The sequence below is a fragment of the Desmodus rotundus genome, chromosome 2 (assembly GCF_022682495.2).
Source record: "Desmodus rotundus isolate HL8 chromosome 2, HLdesRot8A.1, whole genome shotgun sequence".
Classification (NCBI taxonomy): Eukaryota; Metazoa; Chordata; class Mammalia; order Chiroptera; family Phyllostomidae; genus Desmodus; species Desmodus rotundus.
Window position 1 is genome coordinate 92,636,535 of NC_071388.1, and position 15,389 is coordinate 92,651,923.

Below are 15,389 nucleotides of genomic sequence, written 5' to 3' on the forward strand. Positions count from 1 at the left end.
CTCTGACTCTGAGGTTGGAGCCCATTTTCTATGAGATGCACATTTGTAGGTAGGAAAATAGGATGTGAAATGATATGAACATGTGTGTAACAGCATTCAGAAAGAAATCAGGTAAAAGCTTAATTCCCCTCCAAAAAGCAGTTCTTAAAAATGGACGCATTAATGAAAACCTATAACCTACCACTCGGCAGAAGCATTTAGGAACTGAAGGGATACAGTACAATGCCTACTCTTTCAATCAGTATTCAACTACCACACAACTATTTGAGTGTAGCTACCAGGAACTTCTGTCAATATTGTATTTTCTTTTCTTTTGTTCTCTATTTACAATTGTGAGACAACTAAGTGAAACTTAGTTTTCAATGAAATGAGAAATAACTTAGCTAGATAACTAAGTTCAATGTGGATAGGGGCCCTGTAAAAAATTCACACAACCCCATCAATATACCTTAATATCTCCATATCTCATCCTTTTGATAGTCTTCAGCTGAGACTACACTTACATTTTTAGGTCTCAGCATTTCCTGAAAACAGGTAGTTATAGTCAAACTTACTCTTCTTATAAATCCTAAATAAATGGGTGGGATGGAAGTAGGAAAGTTTTGGTGCCAACCGAAATAGAACTACTACATCTTGCTAATAAAACATTTCAATAGCTGGTAGTAGTGATCCAGATTATGTTTGTTATATAAGTGAACATAAGTCAAATGCTGCTGCTACTGCTGCCACCACTGCCACTGACGATAATGATGGTGATGTTGATGATGATGATAGCTAACATTTTTAGTACTTGTGCCAGGCATTGTTCTAGGTGTTATGCATGTATTATCGCATTTAATCCTCACACACTCAAAAAAAAAGTCCTTCTTAGGTAAAATTAGTTTCATCTTCATTTTACACAGGATACTGAGACACAGAAAGAAGCTAGTTAAAGCAATTTAACATATTTAGCTTATTTGAAATTAAAACATAAAATTTTACACCTATTGACCAACTGTTTGATATAGGACCAAGGACTGTCACTGACTCTTGACTTGCTAAGTCACATTATTCTTCTTGCTTCAACTGTACCACAATGTATCATCAATTTTGTCAGTGAGAGTTTAAAGGTTGTTTTTTTTTTTTTTTTTTAAGTCAGTAAGTGCTTAAAGGGACTTGCAAAGTAAGTTGAATGCAGGATCCTACCAGAGTTTTTACATCCATCCCTTAACCCCACCCCAGGCATTATTTCCAGGTGTCTAGCACATACCTATTTAGACTATAATTTGGTTTAGTGTTAGTCTTTCCAAAACATTCAACATAAATTTCATTAAATCAACAACACTTTATACTTTTTACTCATACTTCATCAGTTTGCATAATTAAATTACAATTGCACATTTGACTGGAATAAACAAAACTGGAAACACACACAAATGATTCTAGGTAAGCATACCACCAGATAAACAGAAATGTAGTATTTTTCAGAGGTATCCTATTGGCCTGAAGCAGAGATTGACTAAAGCCTCTTTTATAACATCCTTAATCACAAAGAGTATTATTTAATAGGTATATTATGTTTCTGGCAGAATTAATTTACAATTGAAAAATACACTCAAATTTGATAGAGGGGTTCATAATAACACCAAAATTCTATACTAAAAAGTTAACAAGTCTCTTATCTTTCTCAATTAGAAACCCTAAGAGACTTCATTGATAAAAACTAAAGTCACAAACTGAATTAAGTATAAGGATGATCCTTCCCAAGGCATGAGCATCCACAATCAGACCACATAAAAACTTATTAATAAATAAAGAGCCCTGACTGCTGTGGCTCAGTGGATTGACTGCCAGCCTGCAAACTGGTGGCCAGTTCAATTACCAGTCAGGGCACATGGCTGGGTTGTGGGCCAAGTCCCTAGTTGGGGGCACACTAGAGGCAACCACACATTGATGTTTCTCTCCCTCTCTTTCTCTCTCCCTCCCTCTCTCTCTAAAAATAAAATAAAATCTATTTTTAAAAAAGAAAATACATTGATACCAAAAGTATTTTTTAAAAAATAAATAAATGAAAATAAACTTAGTTTTTCACAAAGAAACTTTCTGCTAAAGGAAACTATCACCTTATATGGGGAAAACTGAATTTAAAGCTAAGGTCTAGCCACTTACTAAAGTTGTTTGATGCGAGGTAAGTTATTTCACCTCCCTGAGCTGCAGTATCCTTATCTAAAAAAGAAGATAATAATACTTGTCCCTATCTCAACAGAACTACGGTCAGAGTTACATAAAATATCTGAAAACTCACATATAAGTTATTACTGAAAATTCTACTTTGTATTTTGGACACAGAACTTAAGAGTCAGAGGAGGTCATTTCACAAATGACAAGGCTAAGAGCCAAAAGCCTAAATTACTTTCCTACTTACAGTAGCATGGATGACAGAACAGAAATAGAGAATTCTTAATTAACCAGGAAAAGAATATCACAGACAAGGCAGTGGGATCAATGGGAGACTGAGGAAGCCAATGTGCCCAGAATGAACTAATGCTGCAGTGTAGACTGTCATCAGAGATAAAATTTTAAAGGCTGAACAGTTTATATATTAAGTCCTGGCAGTGACTTTGGTGAAGATACTATAGAAGAGATTTAAAACATCAACCAAAAAAAAAGTTCAACTATATCAAATACAGATTATTATTCATCTTATACAACAAAATTTTGATGCCTTTTCAAATTACATAAAGTAGTGAATTTGAGATAATTCTCTTATTTATGTTATTCCTTTCTACTGGTCAGAAAAATTAAGCATAGGTTAGGAAGTTAAGAAAACAATAGGATGGACGTCAGTAAAGCTCAAGTACTTTAATTAGATTCCTTTGTGTACAGTTTGTTTCTCTTTTTTTCTGGCCATTAATCCAGCAGGGGAAAATGATCTAAAACAGCAGCACAGCACGAAGGGACAGACCCTGAGAGCCTGTCTGTCTATGATGACTGCTCTTGTGCATCCAGGCCGCCTATTGAAACTAACAATGCCTGCTGCTGCTGCCGAAGAGGATCATCCAAACTCTGAAAATGAAACACATCACACAAAGGGATGAAAGAATTCTTATTCCACAGGGTTTAGCTTGCAGCTGGTCATGCATGCCAGAGGGATGTGCCATGAGGATGAGAAAGAAGCTTCCAAAGAGAATGGCTGCAGCAGCCAATCGGACATTTTGAAATACTCAGAGAACTATTCTTTTGAAACTAGGGCTAGTAACTAGACTTCTTTATAGCAGAACTTGGGAGATTCAGGGCTTTTTCATCTCTGCAATTCACCCAAGGGTAAATATTTTTGTTATTAAAAGAAACTTAGAAATTTTCTAATTGATTATACTCATTTGGGGTTCTACATTTCTGTGTAAGAGATTTTATTATATAATTTATTTCCTCCCCTCTGAGTTAGAGTTCAATGTTACTTCAAAGCCTAAAACTGTATATAAGAATAGATACTGTTTCCTGTAATTGATGCAAATATACTGAATAATATGCTTGTTAAACAAATAGCACACTGGTTAAGACCACACATGTTGAGGGCACATCAGGAGTGAAACTGCAGTAACACTTGTCACATAGCATCAGGTCCAATGGGCTCTAACAGTCTGGAATAGCTGTACTCAGTAAGTTGGCCCACAAAAGGTATTCCAAATGGAGTTACAAGTTATAAAAGCCTCCCCTGCAGCCACCATTGCTCCTGCCCCTCAAATAGTCCCAGCAAGCCATAATGCAGTTTTTTGCCTTCCTAGGATATCATTCTCTAAAGAAGTACCAAAAGCAGCACCTAGGACTTTGGAAAGACATGCCACAGTGAAGCATCTATTCTATTCTATTATCAGATGCTGACAGACACATCTATCAGCCTTCTATTCTCTGAAAAACTACAAACATTTGCCCTCCCTCCCTAGCACTCTCCCTCTCTTGTCCCAAAAAGCTCATCTTTCTCTGTTTACTAAATTAAAGTGAGCAACTCCTTTTTGCACATAAAGGTACACACATTAGACTCAGAAATCCATTTTTGCCTATTATACCACTCACTCATGCTAAATAACTCTGCTGTAACTAGATGTGTAGCCTTATGGAAGTTATTTAACCTAATTTTGCCTTAGATTCCTCACTGATAATGTAAATAACATCTGTCTTATGAGATCATTGAAAAGAATAAGAAGATAATATTTACCTCATAGTTCAGTTACGAGCACAAAGGGTGATTCAATAAACAGTAGTCATTGTGTGTGTCATTCTCTAAACAGGAGTAACAAACAGTTCACATAAGACATTGAAATGAGAAATGGAATATAATATAAAAATATCCTCCTACCTTGTCAGCATGCTATTGTTAATTCAAACATCGTTTCATTTTTCTCAGGTTAGATCACACTTTATAAGAAGCACTACTTCCTTGAGGATTATGCCAAAGTGAACAGAACTCACTGGGAAAAATATTTCCTTTGCACATATTCAATCCATTAGTTCTAATTAATGTCTTTCAGACCACTGTAAACAAGTCCTGGTACAAGTGTTTTAACTTTTCAAAGAGCTACCATTATATTTTATACATAAATGTTTGGCATTGGAGGGTATGCATAATTGTTCTAATGTTTCTTATTCCCCTATTTCTACCACCACTTCTACTCTTTTAGTAGCTCTTACAACTTCTCTCAAAAAGAGAGGACAATTTGGATGGAAGTTGATATTACAAAACCAAATTTAAAATATATTTGTGAAAAGCTCATTCTCACTCATAATTATTCTACAGATACTATCCCATTTTACTGCACAAAATGAATTTTTAGCCCTGAGTCTATTACCAATTTATTCAAAAGACTAAAAGAAGCAATCTTTTAGAAAAATCTAAAAACAGGGAAAGAAATATATATAAAGTAATCAAATAAAAGAGATTATAATGAAAATGTATATAAAGAAAGACAATGATATTTGTGTCCAACAGAAAATTCTCGAGGCAGGGCAAGATGGTAGTGAAGTAGGAGGATGTCTCCCACCACCTCCCAGAACCAAACTGGAAATAAAAATAAAGAGGGAAACAGCCACCTAAAATGAACAACTGAAGAGTATCTGAAGAGGAGACTCTTAAGCAAGGATGGGCAGAAGTCACCTCAAGACCAGATGGAATGGTGAGGATGCGAAAGGGGCTGGCACCACTCCCACGGGCGACAGGTCAAGCTTACAGTAAGCACGGCTGACAGAGCTACCTGCTGAGAGGAATGAAGCCTGGAACCCAGACCTGGCTCCCAAGCACAGAGTGCCGGCTCCAGGATCAGCCGCCCACACAGCATCCAGCAGTGAAAGGCCACAGGGTTTTGGTCTGCTGGGGAGTTAGAGCCCACTAGAGACAAAGCCACTACTTTTTTTTCTTTTCTAAGGGGCTAAAGCACAGGTTTCACATTAACAGTCACCCACCGGGGCTCGGGTGATAGGAGGTTGGTGTGGACTGGAGACGCCTGAGAAGGGTCAGGAGTGAGAAGCACTTGGAATAGACGCAAGGGAATGGCTGCTAGGTTCCCTGTGCCAGAACATACTTCCATACAGCAGCAGCCATTTTTCTTGAGAGCAAGCCTCTCCCAGGGGAAAAATAATTACCACTCCCTGTGGGAACCTGCTCCCCTGACCCTGCATTTTATCTTTTTTTTTTTCATCTTAACCCCTGCTGAGGAGACAGCAATATAGGCAGACTCAGGGTGCCAGAGAATGGCTGTAGGATGCAGCCATTCCATATACTTTCTTGGGAACCAGACTGGTGCTCCCCCCTTAGAAACACCCTTCTGGTTTCCAGCAGACCCAAACTCTGTGCTCTTGAGGCCCTAACTGCAACGTTCAGGGAAACAATCTGGGGCAGATTCAGACATGTGGTGTGGGGACAAGGGAGCACACCCACCATCTTTCCTGAATTCCGAATGGTACCTCCACAGGACACCCAAGGGTCCCATACTCCCAAGTCGGCCAGAAATCCCCTCAGAAACACTCAGGTCAGCAGATAGACTAAGATTTACAGCAGACCAGCAGGCAGAGACAGGTGGAGGCAGATCCCATGGTGCCTTCAATTGTATTCTGACCCACTCCTGGGCCTTGTGCAGATAAAAGCAAGCCTTGCAGTGCAGCAAGGCCCATCCCAGGCACAGCCAAGCCCGAAAGAGTGAGCCACAAACTGTTGATTTCTTGTAGATTGGAACAGGCAGCCAAGGTCTAGACGGGATAGCATCTGACATTGGCTTACACTACCTTCACACAATATCAGAGCCATAGCCAAAGGGAAAACCCAGCAGGTAAGCACTAAACTCTGCCATTCTACTTCATTCTTTTTCATTATTTTCATTACTCTTTCTTTTGCATAGCCTTATTATTTTTTCTTTTTCAACTTTTCCTCTATTTTTTCTTTATATCTCTTATTACTCTTACCTTTTCTTACTCCATTTGTTCCTTCTTCTTTCCTTTACTTATTTTTTTACTCTTTCCCTTTCTTTGTTCTTTTTTTTGGCAATTTCCTCTTTCTATTCCTTACTCTTACTGTTTCTGTTCCTTCTTGTTTCTCATAATTATTTTCCTTTCCTTTGGTCTTCTCATGTTCTTTTTTTTTCATTTACTATTCCCATTTCTCATTCCACTTTTATTATTCTTTGCTATTTTGTTGTTGATTTTTCCTGTTGTTGGGGATTTTTTTTTGTTGTTTTGGTTCTATTTTTTTGTGTTGTTTTGTTTTGCTCTGTCAGGACCTGTACAACAGCACATAAGATGTAAGTGGGGAGGCAGGGAGTTGAGCCTCACATTCAGCCAGCCAGAAGGGACAGCCCACCAACAAATGGGCCAACAACAATCAAGGCCCAAATACAACAGAAGAGCCCACATAATCTACACAAGGGACAGTCGTATGACATCCAGCTGAGGAGATCAAGAACACTGCACCAGTAAGCCCCACAAGTCTTCCTACCCCAGGAAGACAGGGAGTCAAAGCAGATCTATCTAATACATAGAAACAAAAAAAAAAAGAGTCAGCTAAAATGGGGAGACAAAGAAACAACCCCAAAACAAAAGAACAGGAGGAATCCCCAGGAAAAAAAAGCTAAATAAAATTGAGGCAGGCAACTTATCAGACAGAGAGTTGAAAGTAATGGTTATGAGGATGCTCAAGGAACTTGGTGGGAACCATGTGAGCGTAAAAAAGGACATAGAAACTATGAATAAGGACCTGTTGTAAATGGAGACTGTAATATCTGAAATGAAGAATACATGAGAAGGAATTACAGGTGGGTTAGATGAAGCAGAGGACCAAATCGGCAATTTGGAAGATGAGGTAGAAAAAACCCCAATCGCAGCAAGTGAAAAAAAAAAAAAAAGACTTAAAAAGAATAAGGACTGTTTAAGAAAACTTTGGGACAATAGGAAATGTAACAGTATCCATATCATAGGAATACCAGAAGGAGAAGAAAGTGAGCAAGGGATAGAAAACTGTTCAGAGAAGTAATAACAGAACTTCACTAACTTGGAGAAGGAAAAAAAAACATACAACTTCAGGAAGCACAGAGTGTCCCAAGCAAGAACTCACAGGGACCCATACCAAAAAACATCATAATTAAAATGACAAAGGTTAAAGACAAAGAGAGAATCTTCAAGGCAGCAAGAGAGAAAGAGTCAGATACGTACAAGGGATCTCCAATAAGACTGTCAGCTGATTTCTCAACAGAAACACTTCAGGCCAAAAGGGATTGGCATGAAGTACTCATAACAATGAAATGCAAGGATCTGTAACCAAGACTACTCCATCTAGCAAGGCTATCATTTCCAATTGAAGTTGAAATAAAGAGCTTCCCAAACCAAAAAATATATATAAATAAGCAAAAGGGGTTCATTAACAACAAACCAGCATTGCAAGAGATATTAGAGGGACTACTTTAAGTAGAAGAAGAAATAGAGAAAGAGGAACCTAGGTATAAAGGAATAAAATGGCAATGAATACATATTTATCAATAATAACCTTAAATGTAAATGGATTAAATGCTACAATCAAAAGACATAGGGTAGCTGAATGAATAAGAAAACATGACCCACGCATATGCTATCTACAAGAGACTCACCTCAGAACAAAAGACTTACACAAGCTAAAAGTGAAGGAATAGAAAAAAATATTCCACACAAATGGAAATGAAAAAAAAAAAGCTGAAGTAGCAACACTTATGTTCCTGGTAGTGTTATATACAATAGCCAAGATGTGGAAACAGCCTAAGTGCCCATTGGCGCATGAGTGGATCAAAAAACTATAGTACATTTACACAATGGAATACTATACAGCAGTAAAAAAAAAAAAAGGACTTCTTTCTTTTTGCAACAGCTTGTGTGGAACTGGAGACTATTATGATAAGTGAAATAAGTCAGTCAATGAAAGGCAAATTCTGTATGATCTCACTTATAAGTGGACTCTAATAAACAACATAAAGTAATGAGCAAAACAGAATCAGAGTCATAGAAACATGGAACAGACTGACAGCTATTAAGAGGGGAGGGACAGGGTAGGGACGGGTTGAAAGAAGGTGAAGGGATTAGTTAAAGAACACATATGCATGTCCCACGGACATGGACAACAATGTGGGGGTTGACTGTGGGAATGGGTGCAGGCTGGGTGGAAGGGGACAAAGGGGGAAAAATTAGTACTACTGTAATGGCATCAACAATAAAGTATTTAACAGAAAAAAATAAAAATAAAATTGTCCATACATGATAAAATAAAATCCATAATTCGTTTCATAAAAAATATTTTAAATTCAAGCTTTAGTCTAATAAAGACACTAAAAAAAAGAATTTAGGTAAATCCCTACTAGTAATTACTTCTTTACACCATGAAGTTTTACTCTCAAACTTTCAAACTAAAATCCTTCAAAAGAAGATAAAATTCTAATACTTCATTCTAAAGGAATTGATCAACTATTTGTGAAAATCTGAGTCATTACTTTTCTCACAATCCCTTTTAGTAGCACCCATCCAAATAGTCACCAGATTTTGTCAATGCTCTTTATATTCCCATTTTTATTGCCCAGAATCCTACATGTTTTTTAAAACATTACTAACCTCTGTCATTCATCTTTATGCTTCCCAAATTATCTTCTTTAAAAAAAAGGAGGGGGCCCTCATGGAATTTCCCTTACCTTCTCAAAAATCCTGAGTGGTTTACTGATTCAAACCACTAAAGAGCAGGTTTAGTAAAGAGAGGTTTACTAAATTCAAACTCAAGCTTAGCATTCAAAGTCTTTCAGGGTATGGTAGTAAATTACAATTCAAAGAAATACAATGGAAAAGATGTTAACTGTCTGCTATGTTCCAGATTCTAAACAGAGTAATGGGCTGGTAGTGGGGATAAAGACAAACCAGACATAGTCCTCATTCCCAAAGAAGCCAGTGTAGTTAGGAGGCAGCTAAGTAAACTAAAATTTGTATGCAGTGCAGCAAATACAAAATAATAATAATAATAATAATAACAATAATAATAATAAAAGTAACTAACTACTGGGTGCTAACTAGATGGTAAATCCTAAGCTTGATGAAGAGAAAAGTAAAAATAATATGTTGGCAATCTGCTTCCCAAAATGGTGGAGTAACAAACAGGACTTAGCCTCCTGCCTTAAAACAACTAAAAACTAGATGAAATAATGGTTTACAGACATTGGACAACAGGCAGCATATGACAAGGTCAGCCCTACAATTATTGTAGCTTGCTGCCTAAAGTTACTCAGAAAGTAGGAACCCAAACAGAGCCTGCCTTGCGCAGAGCCACACTGCTAGTAGGGAGTGCAATTGGGCTTCAGATTCAAGTCTCTAACTGCAAAGCCCCCAGAAGTTTCAATTTTTACTTTTCTGCCACTTTTAAAGCTGTGTTTGGAATATACCCTCAGCCTAAGAATCAACTCACTCATACTCCTATATTCTTCCTTGTCCTATAGAAATTATTCTACAAGGTTTCAACTTAAATGTTTCATTCAAAAAAGCTTCCCCAATTCTACTGCCCCCAGATACAGTAAAAATTAGTATTATCATCCTCTATAATACTGTATTACTTTGTTTTTATTGTTTTATGGCATTAATTTTATTTTGCTTTACCTAATAGTAATATTAATGTTAATTAACATTTATTGAGTTCTCACTACCTTATTGCTCTAAACACTGTACACATAGCAAATCATTTAAATCCTCTGGACAATTCCATGCAATAGGTAGTATTTTAAATCTCATTTTATGGGTAAGAAAACAACTGAAACACAAAAAGAAAAAATAACTTGCCTAAAGTTACACAACTATTAAGCTTCAGAGCAGGGAATCAAACCAAATAATCTGGTTCCAAAGTCCATACACATTACCCAATTTTTTTTCTGTCTCAATCATCTGCTAGACTTCTTTAGTAGAGACAGTTCATCTAACTAATACAGGTGGTATGAAATATATTTCATACAACCCAGAACAATGTTTTATACCTAATAGATACTATACTCTATGTCATATTCCATGTGAACGAATGGACAAAGGAACACTGTGAGGCTGTAGAGGCTAATCACACTAAGTGCTAAGCCAGAAAACACTGGGAAACTAAACTATGGAGAAAATCCACCTAAAATCCTTTCACAGAAATTATTTTTCATCCTTGAAGCTCTTTGGAAATTTTATCCATAAACAATTCAAGCTTTCACATATCCCAACAATGAAGTCTTACTTCACCCTTAGCTAGTTTCAACATTGGCAAATAATAGATATATAATTGTATGTTTATTTTAATGATGTATAGACATATTTCATTTATTGTAAGCATAGAACAATATTACTAGTGAGAATATGTATAGATGAAAAATGTGTGTGGGGGTGGGAGAGAAGAACTAGTAAAGGTAATAAAAAATAACAACAATAAAAATGACTACAATCTTCCAGCACTTACTGTGAGCCAAGTACCTGCATTATCTTAATTAATGGTATTACATAATGCCGGTGGTCTATCTCACTTAACCTTCACAACAACCACAAGGAGGAATAAGATGAGCCCTGAAATTCAGGCATTCACATTTTATAATAGACTTATTTTTCAGATAAATTAAAAAATCAATGTGCTACATTAGTATCAATTTTATTAAAAATGAGTAGAAGCTTATAAGTCATAGGACTACCATATTAGATTACATTTTTTAACATTTACTTATTATTTTTTAATATACTTATTGATTATGCTATTATGGTTGTCACATTTCCCCCCCCTTCACTCCACTCCATCCTGCCCACCGCCTCCCACCCACATTCCCCCGCTATAGTTCATGTCCATGGGTCATACTTATAAGTTCTTTGGCTTCTACATTTCCTACACTATTCTTACCCTCCCCATCTATTTTCTACCTACCATTTATGCTACTTATTCTCTGTACCTTTCCCCCCTCTCTCCCCCTCCCACTCCCCTGTTGATAACCCTTGATGTGATCTCCATTTCTGTGCTTCTGTTCCTGTTCTAGTTGTTGGCTTAGTTTGCTTTTGTTTTTGTTTTAGGTGTGGTTGTTAATAACTGTCAGTTTGCTGTCATTTTTACTGTTCCTATTTTTTATCTTCTTTTTCTTGGATAAATCCCTTTAACATTTCATATAATAAGGGCTTGGTGATGATGAACTCCTTTAACTTGACCTTATCTGAGAAGCACTTTATCTGCCCTTCCATTCTAAATGATAGCTTTGCTGGATACAGTACTCTTGGATGTAGGTCCTTGCCTTTCATGACTTTGAATACTTCTTGCTAGCCCCTTCTTGCCTGTAAGGTTTCTTTGGAGAAATCAGCTGACAGTCTTATGGGAACTCCTTTGTAGGTAACTGTCTCCTTTTCTCTTGCTGCTTCTAAGATTCTCTCCTCTTTAATCTTAGGTAATGTAATGATGATGTGCCTTGCTGTGTTCCTCCTTGGGTCCAGCTTCTTTGGGACTCTCTGAGCTTCCTGGACTTCCTGGAAGTCTATTTCCTTTGCCAGATTGGGGAAGTTGCCCTTCATTATTTGTTCAAATAAGTTTTCAATTTTTTGTTCTTCCTCTTCTCTTTCTGGCACCCGTATAATTCGGATGTTGGAACGTTTCAAGATGTCCTGGAGGTTCCTAAGCCTCTCCTCATTTTTCTAAATTCTTGTTTCTTCATTCTTTTCTGGTTGGATGTTTCTTTCTTCCTTCTGGTCCACACCGTTGATTTGAGTTCCTGTTTCCTTCCCATCACTATTGGTTCCCTGTACATTTTCCTTTGTTTCTCTTCGCAGAGCCTTCATTTTTTCATCTAATTTGCAACCAAATTCAACCAATTCTGTGAGCATCCTAATTACCAGTGTTTTGAACTGTGCCTCTGATAGGTTGGCTATCTCTTCGTTGCTTAGCTGTATTATTTCTGGAGCTTTCATCTGTTCTTTCATTTGGGCCATTTTTTTTTTGTCTTGGTGCGCCTGTTATGTAAAGGGCGAGAGCCTTAGGTGTTCACTGGGGCGGGGTAACGCTGGTAGCTGGGCTGTGAAGGTGTACATGGGGGAAGGGCCCAGAGGCAGCAATGCCGCCTGCTCCACCCTCTGCTGGATTTCAGTCACTCCCTCCGATACCCACAATCAAACTAGGCCCCTCTAGTGCTGATTCCTGAGTGGGTGGGCTTATGCACGCTCTAGGCCCCTGTGGGTCTCTCCAACAAACTCTCCTGTGAGGCTGAGAGTTTCTCCCTCTGCCCCCTCAACCCCCCCCAGGTGTTTTCAATCAGTGGTTTGAGGCTTTATTTCCCTGAGCTGGAGCCCTGGGTTGCATGGTGTGCTTCACTCCCCGGCCATTCCTCCCAAGTTTATCTATGCGCGAATGTGGGGCCTCCGGGTCTGCTAGCGGTCGCACTGCCTGCCCCGTTCCTTCCACAATCCGCCACATCTCTGGGTCCGACCATGTTGCTGCGATTCCCCTCCACCTCGGCTGCCCGTCTCCACCCCTCCTACCAGTCTGGATGAATGTTTCTTCTTTATCTCCTTGGTTGTTGGACTTCCGTGTGGTTCGATTTTCTGTCAGTTCTGGTTGTTTTTTGTTTTTAAATTGTTGTTGTCCTTTTGGTTGTGTGAGGAGGCACAGTGTGTCCACCTATACCTCCATCTTGGCCAAAACTCCCAGAACATCATATTACATTTTTTAATTAATTATTGTTTTTCATCAACTTTATCAAAACTTTTCCATATGAGCTGGCAAGCACTATTATTCTGCTTACATCAATACCATCATGAGTTCATATATGTTCAATATTTACTCCACAACAGTTCATTCGCAAGTCAGGACATTGTTTACTAAGAAACTGTAGTAAAGTTTCCTGATTCTTGAGGCTGAACATAATGGTTACAGGACTTTAAATTAGATGCTCACATCCACTCACATAGTTAGCAAGTGCTACAACCAATAACCTCTGTGAACTGCTTTGGATAATCAATCACTCTAGTCTAGGTGATCAAGAAGTTCCCTCTACTTATTCTCCAGAGCTAAAGAGTCTTGCATACAATAATTACAATTAAAACAGAAATCAAGGAAATACATGAGCACAGATACAAAATATCCTAATCTCAGAAATCATCAGTCCAAGTGTCTTAAATCACAAAGGTCTATCAGGAAGTTTAAGTTTTTAAAATTATTTAATTTATTGCATTCTTGCAAGTCAAAACTCTAATAAACCTTCAATAATTCAATAGCATATTAGTATAATACTTTAATAATAATAATAATACAATTATATTACATCATTTCATATCACATTATATTACATTATTTAATGAGTATTAGTAGTCAAGTGTTTACTACATGAAGGCAAAATATTAGGTCCTCTACTATGTGATCTCATTTACTCTCCATCACTCTTGGAGTTTGATTTTCTTATTTGTACTTTATATATGAGAAATGGCTTCTAATAACTTTTCCATGGTCTCACAGATACCATGCATGGGGCTAGAATGGGGGCTCAAATCCATCTCAAGTACCACCAACAGTAACAGAATTTTGCAAAGTGGGAGTTTCAAAAATTAACCTACAAAAATCAATAGTTTTCCTATACAGAAACAAAAAAAGTCAGAAAATATATGAAAGAGAAAACTCTTTTTAGAATATTAAATGTGTAAAAAAAGTAAGTAAGCAGATAAATAAAAAATGAATAGAACACCAAGATACAAACTTAGTAACGAATGTTTAAAACCTCTAAAAAGAAAAACTATACATTTCTTAAGGACACAAACTTGTTGAGCAAATGGAAAGAAAGATTCTTATCTAAGCAGATTCTCAGATAAGAAGATTCTACCTCATAAAGATATTAGTTGTCCCTATGTTAATTCATATTTTATCATAATACTAATAAAAAATACCATAGGCTTTTTTTCCCCCAAGGTATGCAATGGCAGGGGGGGTGTAGGTTAGCACTTCAGATATTAAAACATATTCTAAAGCCTCCATAATTAAAATGTGATAATGACATATGAATAGACAGACCAATTACACAGAACAGAAAACATAAAAATATGTATGAATGAACAGAAAAATTTATAATAACGAACAATGCAATTGGAAGAAAACATAAATGAATTTCTTTATAAAGAACAAGTGGGAAAATTTTTCCTATTTATGCCTCAATAACATAAGACCCAACAAAGTCAACTAAACAATATTAAAGGCCAATGCCTCATTTGGACAGATAATCATCATGGATTCTATGGAATCCAAAATCCAACACACCTCTGAGAATCACAAAAATTGTGGAATTATTCAGAAATTGTGGAACTCTAATACCTTCACCTTCTTCATCATTATTTTTAAACACCAGCAGAAAGACTGTAGTAATGTAACCAAAACCTAGAAGAGTCTAAACCACATCTTCAGGATTTATTTAGCAATAAACTACACTATCCCATATTCCAATTCTTCACTTCCAAGACTTCTCCTTACATTTCAGTACAATGGTTACTTTAAAAGGGATTACAATCTTTGAATATTTTAATCCACTATTTATGTTGAAAAAATGGATAATTGATTTCTATGTGCAACAGGGCAAGGGCCCTTAATAGATATTTAGATTTATCCTATAATTAAAAATAATAATAATGCAAATGTATGGAAAAGATCTGTAAACAACATTTTCAAAAAATCTGTTGTAGAGAAGGACCTCTGGTGTCCAGCTGGATTCAAGCCAGTCTATAGCATGGCTATTGATGGCATGGCATGAGTCCACAATAATACTGTATCTTTGCTTACTTTCAGGTATTGTATTTCACCATAAAGGATGCCAAGCCTCTAAAATTTGTAAAGATTATGTTTAGAAAGAAAAATATTGGTTGTTTTACATTTCTCCCAGTAAACATTTCAAGAAGCA

The 15,389-nt window shown here is 37.0% G+C and overlaps 1 protein-coding gene across 19 annotated transcripts in view; it reads right to left on the reverse strand.

Moving 5' to 3' along the window:
- The window catches only part of ZBTB20 (zinc finger and BTB domain containing 20), an 830,054-nt gene that overhangs the window by 750,556 nt on the left and 64,109 nt on the right, over positions 1-15,389 (reverse strand). Inside the window, exon 2 of one of the 19 annotated variants that reach the window (XM_053918377.1) lies at positions 4,196-4,260. The exons of the other annotated variants lie outside the window; for them this stretch is intronic. The gene's annotated coding sequence lies outside the window, so the exon portion shown is untranslated. The remainder of the gene's footprint in view (positions 1-4,195; positions 4,261-15,389) is intronic. 19 annotated transcript variants of the gene reach the window in all.